Source organism: Wyeomyia smithii, chromosome 2, assembly GCF_029784165.1.
Source record: "Wyeomyia smithii strain HCP4-BCI-WySm-NY-G18 chromosome 2, ASM2978416v1, whole genome shotgun sequence".
Classification (NCBI taxonomy): domain Eukaryota; kingdom Metazoa; phylum Arthropoda; class Insecta; order Diptera; family Culicidae; genus Wyeomyia; species Wyeomyia smithii.
Window position 1 is genome coordinate 88,062,944 of NC_073695.1, and position 18,036 is coordinate 88,080,979.

The 18,036-nt window shown below is 39.8% G+C and overlaps 1 protein-coding gene across 11 annotated transcripts in view; it reads right to left on the minus strand.

The window, feature by feature from the left end:
- Positions 1-18,036, minus strand: part of LOC129725472 (potassium voltage-gated channel protein Shal) — a 520,683-nt gene that overhangs the window by 175,073 nt on the left and 327,574 nt on the right. For 10 of the 11 annotated variants that reach the window (XR_008728092.1, XM_055681351.1, XM_055681350.1 and 7 more), the window contains one exon: positions 16,563-16,628. The exons of the other annotated variant lie outside the window; for it this stretch is intronic. The gene's annotated coding sequence lies outside the window, so the exon portion shown is untranslated. The remainder of the gene's footprint in view (positions 1-16,562; positions 16,629-18,036) is intronic. 11 annotated transcript variants of the gene reach the window in all.

The window sequence follows — 18,036 nt, forward strand, 5'->3', positions numbered from 1 at the left end:
ATTCTGTCAAGTGACGCTTAGTTGAGAAGTTGTCGGAAGACGACCGTCGTAAATTATTTTTCAATATTTGTGAGCGAAATAAGTAAAAATCTAAAAGTGCAGTGTTTCACTATTTTAAAGATCTTGGATATAAAAAAAACTTTGTCAAACTCTTCGAGAATGGAAATACCTTCAAAAGAAAATCTGGTTCCGGGAGAAAATACACTTTGCAAGAGAGCAAATTTCGAGCGAAATTGAAGGCGGAAAAGCCTGGTCGGTCGGTGAAATCATATCGTAAGCTGGGAAATAAATATCTGATCAGAGCCGGATTTATGGGGGGGCCCAGGGGGCCCGGGCCCCGGGCCCCCACATTTTTAGGGCCCCCACAAGTCGACAAAAACATATTTTCTCTTTAAAAATGAGATTTAATCAAAAGTTCGATTTACAGTAAGAAAATTTGAACAGACCATTTCAATTTGACACTTTCCTTCAGTGTTATTTTTTCGCGAGCGCCAATATCACAACTACATCCGTAAGAGTTCACTTTGGATTCTCTTGGAACGACACACATTAACACACCATTCGAATCGAACCAGCGCGCATTAAACGCCTAGAGTATTTTGCGCAGTCTTTCTCAAATTGTGTGCAAATTTTTGCCTGTGGATCGTATTTTTTTCAAATTGCGGTAGTTTTTTTTTCAGGTATCAAGAAAAAAATTTGAAGATGAAACTTATTAAAATAGGTTGCATGCGACTGTGAAGAATGAAAGGCAGTCAAACTTATCATTATTAAGTTTCGAGTACGAGTATACTGAAGATGTTTAATGTTGATTATTTAATTAATAAGTTTTCTGCAAAAAAACTCGTAAAGCATAGTTTACAGTTCGAATTTGACAAGTAAAAAAGCGTAAATTTTCGCTTGTGGAATCTGTCGTGAAAACCCGTTTGTGGAACACGCAGGTATTTCACCACCCTGCAGTTTATAGTTTAAGTGAAGCGAAACTCACGAGTTTACACTCCGAGCGAAGTGAAAATTGGCTGCAACTGACAGAATAGAAACTCACTAGCGCTTGCATGCGTGAAAGAAATAAACCCAAGTGAAAAAGATGAGATCCACAACCATAGATTTCGCTGAATTGAATTTGTTCACAGTTCCAAGCGAAGTGAAATTTTTGCAGGTTGCATTTTTCACGAGCGTGAAAAAATGAACATGTTGTATGAGATTTTCACTTCGTTTGGAACTCTAAATAGGGCTTAAGAAAAAATTCTAACAAATTTTTGGTAATTTTTCAATAGCAAATAAATGCTTTTAACTCGTACGATAAAAAACAGTTTTGTTTTATTTTGGGGCCCCCACTATAACTGGGACCCGGGCCCCCACAATCGTAAATCCGGCCCTGTATCTGATTGATTCGAAAACGGTGAAAAAGTATCTGCATGAAATGGGTTTAAAACCTAAAATATAAGTACCATAAAAGTGACAAAGTAGTGTTTTGGCCAGACCTTGCATTGTCACACTATGCTAATGCAACTTTAGCGGATTTGCGACAAGGCAATATCGGGTTTATTCCAAAAGGATACAATCCTCAAAATGTGCCACAGCTGCAGTCTATTGAAACTTTCTGAGCAAATTTGCAGTGAATGGTCTACCATCAAGGTTACAGAGCAAAAAACGTCGATCAAGATATGCAAAATATTTTTTTAAATAAGTACAGTTTTTCAACTCAATTTCTAAAATTCTAACTTCTAACAATACAACAGTATAATGAAGAGTAAAAACTCTTTTCCATCGAAAGATATAAAGTTTGCACAGAGCTATCGTAAAAAAAATCCAGTCCTGCAAAAATGTATATCCCGCGGAATAAAAAAATGTTCGCGAAAAAATATGCTCAGTTGACCACCGACTCAGTGCAGTCGTTTATTTTTACGGCAAAAACCGGAAAAACGTCGGTTGTAACGGGCGACATACTGCGGAACTGGGTCTCCCCACATCGGTATGCGGCATTGGTTAGAGTGGTATTTTCATGCCGTGCTTTTGTGTACGTGCCGTTCAACTTTTAACTGTTTGTTGAATTCTAGCAGGTATAGAGATAGCAGTAGGTTAAATCATTCCGCTCGTGTTACAATTACTAGAGCGGATGGCAATGCTAAAATTCAATAACGGTTCTATGCATTCCAAAAGTCGAAACAGTAGCTGCCGTTTGACAAGCGAATCATGAGCCACAAGTTTCAGTAGTACTTCCACATCCAATTCATTGCCAGTGTCAACACATGCCCGAAGTGACGAATGATGGATAACCACACACAGTTATGTGTTATGTAAGCATGTGATTGTTCCAGTTTCACTTGAACATAACCTCCACGAGCAGTCGCGCAACTGAAAAGTGCCCTCTCTCGAATGACAAAGCACCTCGAATTGGGCAAACAAATAACAGCAAAAATACTGAGCCTGAAATGTGAGCTGATGCCAAGTAGAATGTTTAGTAAAACCAGAATGACCTTGTATGTTGAGCGCAATTTATTGCATGCCGTCGCAGCTTGTGTCCCCATCGTGGCACAACGTCCGAGGCTGCCGGCTGCAATAAATCGTTTCTAGTGAAATCAAACATATTTAGATTGAAAGCCTAAGAAGCTAACTTCGTTGACTTCTCGAACAGAGTGTTACAAATGAAAGTATCAGCGTGGTGATTAGTAGTTGTTGCTGTTATTGAAAATTATTACTCTTATGACGTATCGTATATGGTGATGTCCGATGAAAAATCGAGTCTGGAAATGATTATCGTGCACGCTTTTAATTTTGCAACTGAATAATTTCTTGAACCACTGGACCGTAACGATCAGTTACCATCTGGAGAAGCAATTCATTCTGATAAGTTTCAACTGCTTGCTACGCTCCGTTGCAGTTGGTGTTTTTTCGTATTCCGGTAACAGATGCGGCTTGGTATTTTCTGGACATTCCAATGTCAAAACTGGAAAACATTCCGAAGTTCCAGGAAATATAAATCAATCGGACGTCTAAATAAGGTTTTATTGGAAAATGAAGTTATTTGAATACAGGAGCGCAACCAAAGTCAGACTAAATCACACAAAAACTCGAAAAAACTTTTGCATAAAGGTTATAAAACTGTGTTTTGCGGTACACTTCAACTAAGTAAATCTAATCCGGACTTCCATCACTCGTAAAGCGGAATGCGGCCGTTTATTGCTCTAAATCATTTTGTTCCAATGTCTGCAATAAAAGTAACAATTACCTATCACCATTCTTTCACTTCGAAACCACCTCCGCAGTTGTCTCTGGAGGGCCGTAAAAAGTTGCAGACGTAATCTGTTCCCGCATTTTGCCTACCCCCAACAGTTTTCCTTTGCAGATGCGAAGACATCTTCACTTCGAAACAATAAATCTACGCTTGATTTGAAATTACTGGAATTTATTTCATCGCTCGCGATGTCGAAACGATAAAAGTTTTCTTGCTCCTGCCCGCGAAAATATTGAATCTCCTTTCTGCCTTTGCTGGATTACACTGCTCCGAACAGCAGTTAAACTCCTTTTCGTTTTTGCCAAACGAAGCGTCAAGACCACAGAAAATTACAGAACTTGTAAAAATCCGAACGAAAGCCATTAATAAGCGTTTAAACACGATGGATTATATTTTTTAATGTTGAGCAAAAAAAACCGCATACAATAATAAACGTACTTTTTTTAGTGTGAGTATTGTTATAACTTCAAAATATTAATAGAAGCACCATCCACTTCTACTAGGATTACTATTAAGTGGCAAATTTGCGCAATAACGGCACCGCAAAATTAAATTTTCACCTTTCCACGGATTTCGTCAAAAGTTTAATGAAAGCTAAAGTTGCCGCCGTCAATCACCAAGCAGTAGCCAAAGTGTCGAATAAAGTAATTTGGCAATTTTATCTAGACGTTCGGTGCCTGGCGGCCAATCATGAACCGCCTGCCATTCAAACGTCATCCATTTCGGTCAAATATTTACTCTTTGCTCGGCAGCGATAACGGCGCTGAACGCGATGAGCTAGCTAGTGGCACTCGCTTTGGCCGTAAGGAAAATCAATACGAGCGGGAGATAAGTTTTTCCTCGCTGGCCGGAAGCTCTTAAGTTGAAGTTTATTGCTTTCATATTGTGGTCACCGGGCTCGGCAAAATAAAGCTAAACGACGCGAGAGAATTTAGGGCTAGCTGCGATTCCGATCACATTGGACATTGGCAGCAGGGAAGGTTGTTGATCGTAAATAGTTTCTGTGGGCGTTGTAACTTGTATTTGGATAGTTCGTTCACCAATAAGAACACTTGCCATTGAAGATATTTATTGTAACGGCATTCGCATCTTACAATCCAATAAACTTATATTAACTCGGTCGAAGCTCGAGGTGGAGGTTCTTGATTTGGAGGAATGCTTTTATTTGTACATCGTTGGTGTTTTGAAATTGTGCTTAAATATGAAAGGTAACATACAATATCTCATAGTGAATAATGTCTCAGTATCGACAAGGATAGTAGAAAATAAAAAAATTGCTTCATCACCTGGAATTTTCAATTTTTTTTTAAATTTTCTGTTAGTTATTTTGGCTTCCTTTATCAGATAAGTGTTCTTTAACAAGAATATGTTTGAATTGAGTTAATACATCACCACCGGTGTCACAGAAGTAAAATTGTTTTTCTAAACACTGTTGAACTATTTTTGTTTGTTTGCTTTTGATTCACTCTTCATAGAAAGTTTACTTTTATGGGTTAAACTAAATTCCAATGTTTTTTGAGAAAAAATTTTTAAACATTTTTTGTACAATTTTCATGATTTGAATAATTGAGAATTTGTGTCCTCCATTGTTATTTTTACAACAAAATTTTTCCATGCTATTTTCATCTCGACTATTCTCAAACTCATACTCATACACTGAAATTAATTCAACCATGACACCAGAAGAAAAGTTGTAGGAAATTGAACTTATGCTCAGAAAAAAATTTATTGAAATAAAAATCAAAGTAACTATTACCGTGTAACACTAACACTAAATGAGGTTAGTTTACCATGCCCAAAGGTGAGATTTCGGTTGAGTTGGATTTAATGTCAGAAGTCGATTGATTTCTGGACTCATTTATCATAATCATCTACAAAATTTGACATCTTGACTTGTGAAATATTGGTATGTAAATGGTGAAGACAGATAATCGAAGCAATTGAAGTGACAATAAGAGGTTAAATGCATCTTTCGCACTTTGAATGGTTAAACAATTTGCGCACGTGAGTGCTCGGCAATTATTGACTGATTTTGAATCTTGAACCGTCAAGAAGTTAGTAAATTTGTTTATTCTTAGTAGGACCTAAAGAGCCATTGGCTCTACATATATATATATATATATATATATATATATATATATATATATATATATATATTTATATATATATATATATATATATATATATATATATATATATATATATATATATATATATATATATATATATATATATATATATATATATATATATATATATATATATATATATATTTATATATATATTTATATATATATATATATATATATATATATATATATATATATATATATATATATATATATATATATATATATATATATATATATATATATATATATATATATATATATATATATATATATATTTATATATATATATATATATATATATATATATATATATATATATATATATATATATATCTATACCAAGCAGCCGCTGAGTAAGAGATACTAGAACTGTCTTTCTTGTTAATCCGTAGACTGTTTGGATTTTTACGGTTTTCTACGGATATTTCCAGATAAGGAGAAGAAGAAACAAAACCGTAGATCTACGAAAACTGGGTGGCAGTTTGGTCCAGTATGTCCTGCGATTATATAGACGACGAGAAGGTCGCCGGTTTAGGAGGTTACGCAGTACCTTGGTGGGTAGAGTGTTCGGCGCTAGAGGACAGTTGGTTTTGTTCGAATGCTGATCAATAGGCTGCCATACTAACGTGGGTGTGCGAAACCACCAGGCCGAAGACTCACCAACCTAGGAATAGAAAGTTCTCTTTGGAGCTAGACGGCATTTGCTATCACGCTACACGTTAAGAATGGCCACTGCGGGCAAGGTGCTTGAGAGGATTATCCTCAATAGACAGGTACAGGAGGGTGTAAACGGTCTTGCAAGTAACCAGTTCGGTTTTCAGAAGAGCAAGTCCACGCTGGATGCTATCCTCTCCGTCATCAAGACGGCGGAGGTAGCACTCCAGCGCGAGAGAAGAGGAATACGCTATTGCGCAATCGCCGCGCTTGACGTAAAGAATGCGTTCAATGACGCGAGTTGAGACTCCATAGCGCTTGCGCTCAGGAGAGTCCATGTACCGGTGTCGCTGTACAAGATTCTGGAAAATCACTTCCAGAACCGGGTACTTGTTTACAACACAGAGGAGAGTCAGAAGTGCGTCCCAATCACCGCAGGAGTTCTTCAAGGTTCTATCCTGGGATCGGTGATGTGGAATGTCGTGTATGACGGGGTGTTGAAACTCAAGTTTGCTCGTCGGCTTTACAGACGACATAACGCTAGAGGTCTACAGCGAGCCGATCGAGAGGGTCGGGCCGCGCACTATATACGCAAGGTTGAACACTGGATGCACTATAGGAAACTGGAGTTAGCGCACCATACGACGGAGGTAACGGTTGTGAATAACCGCACATCAGAGCAACAGGCGGCGGTCAGAGTAGGAGACTGCACCATTACCTCAAAGCGATCTTTGAAGCTCTTGGGGGTTGACGATAAGCTCACATTTAATAGTCACGTCAACTATGCTGCAAAAGGGCTTCAATGGCTATTGCAGCACTATCTACCATACTTGTTCCGGTGGTATTCGGATGGGTCAGGAGACGCCATGGAGAAATTATTATCCACCTGACACAGATTCTGTCAGGTCATGGTTGCTTCAGGCAGTACCTACACAGGTTCGGGCATGCGGAGCCCCCATATGACTTGAGTGCGTGGAAGTGCAAGAGACTGCTGAACATGTCTTCTTCGTATGTCCTCGTTTTGCGCGTGCGCAGAGCGACATGACTGTAGTGAGCGGGCCAGTTATTACTCTGAACAACCTAGTCCAGAGTATGTGTGAAGACCCGAACATCTGAAGGGCGGTTTGTGCAGCCGCCTCTCAAATAGTCCTATAGCTGCAATGCAGGCGTAAGGCTGACCACCGACACGCTCCGAAAAGCTGCTTCCTGAAGCGTCCCGGGAAGAGGACTGGAGACTGAAGGGTTTTCAGTGGGTCAAACCCCATACTACCTGAGGTTGGTCTCTCAGGTGTTTAGCAGCAAATTTTTCCCCTAGCTCCGTAGCTCCAGAGCTATCTCCATATCTATCTTAGAGCAGCACGTCTCAATCGCGAAGAAAGAGAAATGTAAGGTTCCATCCAGGAGCTCTTGTTGTAGATGTATGACTCAAAGTTTTTAGAGGTGATGTTCAACGACAAGTTCACGTTTGGAAGCCATATCTACTATACCTGTAAGAGAGCCCAAACGGCTGTTGCAGCAATACCTTGTATGATGTCGAATAACTCAACGGTGTATGGCAGCGACCAGAAACTTCTTGGCAGAATGGTTTTGTATGTACAAACAGGTACCCCACACCATCTATTTATCGGCCTGAAATCGGCGTACGATACAATCTATCGAGATTAGCTATGGCAGATTCTCGGGTGATATGCGTAGTTCGAGTATCAAGGACACTCTCGATTCCATTTCAATCTCGAAGAGAGTTACGGCGGGGTAATTGACTATCGTGCTTGCTATTTAACATTGCTTTGGAAGATGTGATACGTATGAGGGGGGGGGGGGTGCAATAGCGACACGAGTGAAACGGAGGTCTGTTTATCTCTTTGGCTTCGCCGATGCCATTTATATCGTAGCACGAACCCTTGAGAAGATGAGGAAGACGTACATCAGACTAAAGGCTGAAGCCAAACAGATTGGATTGGCCGAAACGTGTCGAAGACTAAGTATTTTAGAAGATGAGGATTTAGAGAAGACTATAAGTTCCGAAGGCGCCTCCACAGAAGACAAGACTAGCGAGCTGTATCCATGAACCGAATTGAATAGTGGCGACTTTTTCGAACAGCAAGCAACGCTCCGACCTGGAGGCTGGTAACTTATTGGTAGAGCAGCATGCCCACACGAGTCGGCACTTGGCAACCACCGAAGGCATGCACGCTAGATATGAGTCACCTGATAGTGAACGAATAGTCTCGATCCTAGCAGTTGGTCGGGTATCGGACGCTGGACCGTCAACTTCCCGTAAAAGCCGTGGTACCCGTAAGCATCTCTGACGGAGCGAGTAGGGTCGCTTCCATCATCCTAATATAGTAACCCGCTTATTGGGACCGATACGTAGGGCTCCAATTATGGCAACATCCAGCGGTCTGAATCGAAACCAACGTGGAAAGGCAGTGACGCCTAAAATCACAATTGGCATCCAGCGATCTCCGCCAAGGTCAACAGATGCGGTTGAAGAGGGGTGCAAGGCAGGTACACCTGAAGTTACCCCTAATAATAAATCTGGTTCCGGTGACCTGCTGCTGCTAGTAACGACAGTACAAGCCGAGATGGAAATGCTACCTAGGGTGGCAGCACTGTCGGCATAGCTCGATGCCATATCGAGTTTGCAGATTGCCGTAGCAATATCTTAAATTATTTGAAACTGAGTCTTTTATTGCGACGCTACTGCGTTAACAGTGCGAGGGTGAATAACGCCGCGCTCATGGAACAAGCGAAAATGGCGGAAGAGATGCTTAAGAAAAGCCGAAAATGCGTGTCTAAATCACACAAATGATTGCATTATCGTTTGCCGAGGTCCGTTCCACAGAACCGACCGCAAAGCGAACGAGGTAATTTCTGAAAAAGCAAGCTCTCGGAAGTTGATCGAACTAAGCCCACCTGTTCTGCACATAAATCAAAAATTGGCTAATATGCCATTTTTACCAAAATCGAGAAAACAGTTTCTCGTGATGGTACACACCCTAAGCAAGGTCTCTACGGAAGCCGATTGTCAAAAAATGCATTTGGGAAGGCAGCAAATGTGAAACGATTTTGGCTAATATCCAAAATAATTGAGAAGTTGGCTAATATCCAATATGTTTCAACCTGTGGCATGTTCACGAACTAGTGTATTATTACTGTACAGTGTTTCGTCTAACTTTCAAAAGTGAGTTGTAGCCTGTTGGTTACTGGCGACAGGTAAGCGATCGTAAGGCCCTTGTATCAAATTTGACTTTTTCACGAAGAAGATTTGAAGCTACAAGAATTTATTTGTTGCGCTGCAAAACCGAATGATCAAAACGTGTGACTGTTTCCTTCTGTCATAAATCTTTACGCTCAAAAAATGCTATTTAGCTCTTTGATTAGAAGTAATATTAATAAAGAGAAGATTCATGTTTAATTTTGGACTTGATGAGAAAAAATAGGAAAGTGGATTGTGAGATCATTATTAATTAACGATATTTTTGTTGTATTGTTATATTGTTGCACGTAACAATTGTCTCGTCAAGAATCTGTCCACGTGGTATGTGGATGGCCCCAAATGATCTTAGAATTCCGTAAAGATGCGAAAGCGGTGGGAGCAAGGTTGCTCAAAATTAACCGATCCAGGTGGCTCCCATCCGCTGAGGAAAGCAAGGCCCTGGAAAAATCCAAGCTAAAAGTCGGTTGATCACTGCCCTCATTGGGCATCTTCCAACAGCCTGTTGTTTGCTTCAGTTGCTGCGAGAAGGAACATGAATCATGTTCGTGTAAACGACCCGATAGATCTATGCGGTGATGCAGGCCACAAAGCGTGGAAATGCGAGGCACCTCTTAACAGTTTGGTATGAACCGGGAAATGGCCCCATGTGCATAGCTAGTAAGCCAGCTACTAAATCGCAGGCGTGAAGGTGACATAATTAACCCTGAACCACTGCTTCACGGCACAGCAGCTGCTATTCCAAGCAGCCAGTGAGTCGCTGTCGTACATTGCCATGGTATCGGACCCCTTCCGCATCCCTTCTGGAAACGGTAACTGGGTAGAGGATAGGTCCGGGATTGCGGTGATATGGACGACAAGCAGGTTTCTGGTCCAGGAAATTGTGTCGAACTCGAACGAAGACTACGGGGTTGCCAAGATGGATGGAGTATTCTATTGCATTTGCTCTGCTCCACCGCGTTGGTCTAAAAAAGGTCCGACAAGACGGTCGTTCGTGTAACCGTGGACCCAACGGGCTTAACGCCGGTGGTGGTGGCGAGTAACTTCAACGTTTGGACCTTCGAGTAGGGAGTCGTTGCACGAATTAGAGGGGCCACATTTTGTTAGAAGCTTTGGCGAAGCTCAACTAAGACGTGGCCAACATCGACGCTAAAAGCACCTTCAGCAGAAACGGTCCAGAGTCGATCATCGACACAACGTTCAGCAGCCCAGGACTGATCACGAACTGGAGAGTAAACGATGGTCGCTACCACTGATAGCGACCACCAGTCGGTCAACTTCAATGTGGACACGAGGCACCATCGCATTTTCATGCCGATGTATGTAAGGAAGTAATGAGCTGGGATCCCGGAAGGGGGAGAGTCCTCTCTAGTGCTGATCAACTCATGTGATGTATAGCATTGCCGGTATCTGACTCCACCATGCCTAGGTCTCGTCACCCTAGGAATGGAAGGCCACCGGCATACTGGTGGACGGAGACGATAACCGACCTCGGCAGTACATGACTCCGTGAAAGACGGAAGATGCAACGCACGCGTATCGATGAGCAAAGATCGGAGCGCGGGGAAGCATTAAAATTCGTTAAGGAAACGCTCAAGAGCCTAATAACAAGATTGTAACGACCAAGATCAGAGGTGCCTCATCCTCGGCAGAGCAATCACCAGCGATGTAAAAATTCCTGGCCTCCGGCTATTGAGTCACCGTGAACAGAGAGGTGCGCAGAAGTCGGGGAGGCTTTAAGGGTAACGGATGATGAACTCATTGAAATCGCAAACTCCCCAAAGGTGGAGCAAGACTCCGGGATCAGACGGATTCCCGAACCTGACCATTAAGATGGCCATAAAGGTAGCCCCTTGGATGTTCAGAGTGGTCGTGAAGAAATGCCTAGACTACTACCTATTCCCGGACAAGTGGAAGCAACAGAGACTGGTATTACTGTCGAAGACTGGAAAGCCACCAGGTGACTCATCGGCTTATAAACAAATCTGTCTGCTAGACACAGCGGTGCTTAAGACGGTAGTCCTCAGTAGACTTGTGAGTTTCACCGAGTGTGAAACCGGTGTGACAAGCAACTAATTCAACTTCCATGAAGACAGGTCTACGGTTGAGCTATTAGTATTTCCTCCGTCACTAAGACGATCGGGTAGCAGGGTAAAATGAAGGATATTCGCTATTGCGCAATCGGTGGCCAGGCCGTAAGAAACGCGATTAATAGTGCCAGCTGGAATTCTATAGCCTGCGCGCTTCGTAATCTTAGAGTGATGCCGCACTGTGGTCCAGAAATGAAAAAACCCAAGTAACACACGTTGTTATAGAACAGTTATTATAACTCCTTCAACACAACCTTCGGTTATAGATTTCAGTTGACATTACCTTTTCTATGACATCTCTATCACCAGAAAAGCGCAAAAATGGAAAACTACTAGAACAAGTACTGGTGCTATATTTAGTATATCATATAACTTCTTGAAAGCAAGCCAACTTGCTAGACTGAAGCTGCAAAATACATCTCAAGTACCAATGCGGTAAAAAAACATGGAAAACAAGTTATTTTCAAGTTGTAATTGCTAACTAATAAATACATCGTTGACGCTAGCATAAAACGCTGCTTTATATTAGGAACTACGAAGGAAAAAATAGTGATTATGGCGTATCGAATATTCACCAAAAATAAACAACAATAGTAGATCAACTATTTGACGCTTTTAATACAAAGTTCTACGTGCGCGTCAAATTTCATGGTGAAATATTGCATTTTACTTGTGCGCCATTCATTAGATACGGTTTTCTATTTATCCATCAATAAAAAATAGATTATTAATTACAGAATGGTTGCTGATTCATTTAATTGCGAAGAGTCTCAATTTAGCCTAACACCGCAGGAGCTTAGTTCGTAAAGAACTATCTGGCATCTCTTTCTTACTTGCCTAGTAAATCGCAATGTCGTTTCTTTTTTCTTGGGTTGATCTGCACTGACCTAGTGGAATAAAAAATCTCGCGCATTCGTGGGTCAGAATTCGCCACACTAGCGCGCAAGCGCAAATGTGTTGCTATGACAACATTTACCCAGCGCATGCGCAAATGTATTGTTACGCGCAGTGCAGCTAGATCGAAAATTGTGTTCGTCAGCGGCTTTCTTAATTAATTATAAATTGATGATAAAAAACAATGTTCAACCTTTCGAAATAAACTGTTTCTGTCGCTTGAATTTTAAAATAGTTTTCGCATAGTTTAAACGTTATCTAGACATAAAATATAACAAAACTAGAAAACGTTGTTAGATATACGGTAACAAAAATTGGCGTGACATTGACTGCAAGCGTTTTGTTCACATTTTCATGGCGCATTTTGACCCAACTCAAATAGTTTGATTAAAATCGTTAAAATAATTTTAATAACAATATGATCAAGTAATTGGCTGCTGAATACTAAGACCAACCAGAGGAAAAGCACTTTACAGGTACGCAAATTATTATTGGGCCTGTAATATTGAACTGGCGCGGCTGCATCGGCTGGACATTTTTATACAGTTGTTATTATAATAAGGAAAGCATCTGGAAGACATCTTGAAGACAAGTGCCATTCATGTCATAGTTTTTGTTTGCTGAACTCGTGTTATTGAAAAACATCTCCAAAACCAGAAAAACGAGCTTGTTTTAGAAGTGTGGTTGAATTACTGACGAAGAACAACTTCTCACAATAGTTCTATTTTAAGTTGTTTTCTGTACTGTTTTGATAACATCATGAACACATTTCAAAGACAAGCAAAGGTAGTTTTATTTATTAATCTATGAAATACACTGATGGTATAAAATAATATCTCCAGAGCAAGAAAACAACAACACAAGTTTTCGAATGCGCTCTTATATGACTACTGTCATTGTGAATCATTTTCTAACATGTTTTGTGTGTTACTTGGGAAGGTGGTCAAAAGTCATTTTCTCGTAAACGTTACATTTTAGAGCAATACTGTCTTCAGGAAAGTTTTAGAGTAAAAAAAGATCCTTCTTTGGACATTAACAGATCCGTGATTAATCCCCCTACAAGTGAGATAAAAAGAGTATTTTCTCTAAAAATCAATATTTATTATCGCCGTCTTTGGCAAAGTTTTCCAAAATAACAACAAAAAAACTTTGCTGAAGACACTAGGTAGCTATTTCTCAATCTTACTGAGCTATCTGATTATGTTCAATGGTGTTTAAAAAAAAAGTTTTTGCCGTTGAAATTCATATTTTAACCTACGGACCAGAATGACGAATAGTTAAAAGGTGCTTAAAACAAATAATAATAATATTTTAACCTACTATACCTCTGATATTCTCACTTAACTTTTAAAACAACATCAGACCTTTATTTTTTATATGATACAGCAGACTTTAATTTATGATAATTAGGTTTCAATTTCTCCAGCCAAAAAAATTACTTTTGACAAGTAATTCTCGATTTTCTACCGTTCCCAAAACATCCCACGGCAAGATTACCACCAATTGAATTGTCCATTTGTTCTGCACACACGGCAGTTAAAATTTGTTGCAGAAATTATAACTTATAGAAACTTATAAAATCATGGAACAAAACAACTTTAATGTAAGATCATTTATGTCATGTTGATCAATAGCGAATCTTTGTTGCGAAAAACATAGCAAGCTTTGCATTTTTACGTTTTGATGCATCTTTTGAAGTATAATTGATGCGAGAGAGTGTACCTAACCCAGCACCACTCCTCACAAACCCAACCCCACCCCTGAGGTCTCTTCCCAGGAGTCTGTGAGAAGATTTTATCGTCACGTAGCAAAAAAAAAAAACAATTGAGAAGTGTAATATAACAAGTTTAAACTACCAGGCAAACATCTGTCAGATCTCATTCTGATTTTTTTTTTGTAAATATGTTGCCTGACTATCTAAACTCGTCGAGACCTGTTGATGCTCAACTGAAAGAGATGTTGCACATCTCGTGTTCTTGTCATTCTAGCGAAAGGCCGTTTAGAAACAATGAATTGATATAGATTAACATTCGAGCGGGAATACCATTCTTTCAGTTATCTCTGAAGAAACATTTCAAAAGGTCCTATCTGCTTTGATCGATTTTTCTATCGATCACTTTCATTCAACCACCACAACTTATCACACACCTTTTATGACACGTTATTTGCACAAGTTGATAGTGGAGGGATCACTCTAGCCTTCTGAATGAAAACCACGCTTGGGAGAGTTACTAAAGCTGAACCGTTGCCAAAATAAAAAGACGCTCCGGAAAAACGATGAAAACAGATAGGACCTTTTGAAATGTTTATCTAGATTTGTTTAAACCTGAGCAAGAACAGTGGCCGTTCAAATGAAAAAATATTTGTGTTCTAGCCTACGATTTGTCATTTTTTCAAATATCTAACCACTGTCGATGAAACAGTTTTTGTTCAATTTAATTAAAAAGTTTCATGGTATAAAATTAGAACGAAAGAAGATTACCGATAATACGAAATCAATTTGGAAAAAAAATAACATGCATTAGAAACCTTCCGAAGGATGCCGATTTTCTCAAAAGCCTCGGCGATGCTTAAGACATGGAAAATAACAACGTTTGATCAATTCGGCAGAGCAATATATTCCATTACCCTAGACCTCATATCTGTTTTCCACCAGATTGAGATCGAGAGGAAGTCCAATATGCCACAACGGACTATTCTCTTTGAGTTTTTTGATACCAGTTAAATTTTTGTGTTTTATTTCATTTTAGTAATCAGCAATATCAATGAAATAAAGTTTCATTTGATATAACTAACCAGTAAATCAAAATTGAAAAGCTAACAGCAATTTAATTTTGGCAGATTAACGGCTAAAGAATATTTCACATCGAAGAATTTTAACACTTGCCCTGTACTCATGACATCCAGCCTAGTTGCTCTTGAAACTGTGTACTGAAGACATAGAGATATACTATTATTTGTATAGTAACATGAAAGGAATGAACCTCGGGTTTTGTCCTGTGAATTAGCTGCTGGTCTAAGCCGGTATGAAAACTCCCGCGGCTTTCCGAGAGTACCTACACCATGCCCATAAAATGGTTTTACTATCCCGAGTGTGGTGAAAGGAAGCACCCGGCAAAGACATATTACAGTGAATCGTTCTATTTTTATATCTCTCCTGAATACAAAAGTTCCTTCCTGCCACGATGCTATACGTACCTACGTATATACCAGCATAAAGGGTTCATCGTGAAGGCAAAGACCCGCTGTCTTCGTACCGAGAGTGCCTAGCTGGTGCAGTAGGGCAACTGCTACTATTTCACCTACGCTTAGACTATGGAATCGGTGTGGCGTATCCATTCTGGTTGATTGACAGTACAAAGATTCGACTGAGGGTGTTTGTGTCTCTCGAATGTCAAAGAGTTTCCTGCATTGCCAATGGCAGCTTCGTGCGACTAGGACTGAAAAGCGAACATACCGGCGCGTACTGTTTCCGGAGCCAGCTATCTATCCACGGTACCAAACTGCCTGTGAGAGCCATCTGAACAGTACGGTCCTCTGCAGTGCTGTGAGCTCTGTTCTAATATTTTATTCTTATTATCACCCTATATTGATTGCAGCTGGAAGCCAGCTGTAAAATCCGACGGAATTCAGCAACAATCCACAGTTGGACCATACAGCATAAGGAAACCCTGTAGAAAGCTGGCGAATTCTTGCTCAACGGTTCAGAGAGTTTTCCGTTCCCAGAGCCAAACGCGCTAAAAAGGATAGATGGAAGAAAGAGGTACGATTTTCTACCGAAGCATTCAAGAGTGGCAAGCAAAAACTTGAACAAAACGTTCCATTTGTCACTAGTTTTTCTCCATTTCCAAGATTGTAAACTGCTGCTCCCAGCTAGCAGAAGCTGGGCTAGTGCAGTATAAATTTGAAATTGATATTTTATCCCACGCTCCCGGGTTTGTGAATGTGATGCCCTCCTCCCGATACGTAAGGATCAATTGCAATCAGCCTCAACGCTGTCAACCATAAATCGTTTCCAATAAATTCAATACAGACTATTTTTAGCTCATCGCAATTTTGACGAACAAACTGGTAAACACGAAAAATAATGATGAGAAGACAGTGTATAGTTTGGAAAACGAACAACAAGAAAACACCAATTTGGGGGACAAGTTTAATGCTATTGGAAGCCATCCGAAGTCGTTACAGTTGATGGTTCGTTCGTTTTATTTCCCAGAAGACATTTGGATCCCTGAGCGGCATTAATGGAGTACCACAATTTAACTTGGCTGTAAGCACTATCAAATTCTGCACACTTTTTAAGTACTTGTACTAACATTGAAGCAGATAATTACACTTACCTATAGCTGCAATTGTTCAGTTCTGTTTCGGCACACAGCACCGTCGGGATTGGTAGCTGGAGCGTCCTGAAATGAATGAGAAAAACATGGACGAGAAAAGATAAATTAGTTTCTGGTGCACTTTTCTGAATCCAAGGCCTGTTCGTTTGGCCACGCACAGTAGTACGGCTTTGCTGCAGTGCAGTGCAGTGAGGCTACCGGCTACCATGGACGTGACAACGAAGGGCCCTGTCAGATTGAGTAGCCTTCCGTCCGCTTAGCCTGGGAATAAACGGACAAGTCTAGAAGGAAGAGCGAGGATGGAGTCCGTCAACGTCATTTTTGTTTATTTCCAGAACAAATGCAATAACTAGGACCGGTGCAGTTGCAAACCAAACCCAATAACCAGTATGTCACGTCGCAGCCAGTTTTGCAGAACAGAACACATTTCAGGGTTGATATTTTGCCTCTTTTTGTGCGGCAGTTCAACTGGCTGGATTTGGGAAATTCGCAACATTGAGCCATATTTGAATGGTTTTTTTTTAACTTGAACATAATTGGTGTCAAGATAATTACGCACCCTCGAAATAGATTTGGATGACAGTAGCAAGTTTACGAAAAACACGCATTTTGAAAAGGGAAAAACTAATCACGCGTTTTAAAAAGGAAAAAAATATTCACTTATCATCGTTTCAGTCGATCAACATAAGTACCTACCCTCAATCCAAAGGACAACCAACCGGTTATGATTAATTTGTTAGGCTTTACGCTCATTTAAATTTGCCTTTAAAGCGAAATTTTCAAATCTGGCAATACGCGCTTGTTATGCTTCTAATCATCATTTGTCGATCTTTGAACAAGTATTGTTTTTAATGCTATTTCCAGGATATTTCTTGCTCCAGCATATGAAAGAAAACTCTTTGAACTTTTTGGAAACGTTTGTGATTACCTTACTGCCATGGAGACACATGGGAATGGAATTTGAGCGTGATAAATAAAAGAAAAAGGCACGCATTTATTACGAGCTCTAGAAGAAACGGGGTTTAAAAGGTAATGAAGCGATGTAAATTCAACTTGATTAAATAACTATAACCAAAGGAAATATGTGTTTTATTGTGAAAGTTCCCCTGAATTTTATTGCAGTCATAGTACGTTAACGAGCGTTGTTTAACCAATTGACACATTCGATAGCATGTCATAAAAAAGTGAAGCATTTCAATGACATAATGATGTTTCATAACATTATCTCAATCTGTGTATATAATTTTCCCCCATTCAATCTCTACTGAAAAGTTGTCTATGGACGAGTTGCGATAAATTGATAACTAGATTCGGAATATACAATCTAATGAAAGAATATTATTTCATGGTTTATCATAGGTACCTCTACCTATATAAACTAAATTGTTAAAAAGTAACATTGTTTTTTTTATAAAAATATTTTTCTTTTTTTATTTTATTTCGCTCAACATTTAACCAGATCTTTGTGAGTTAA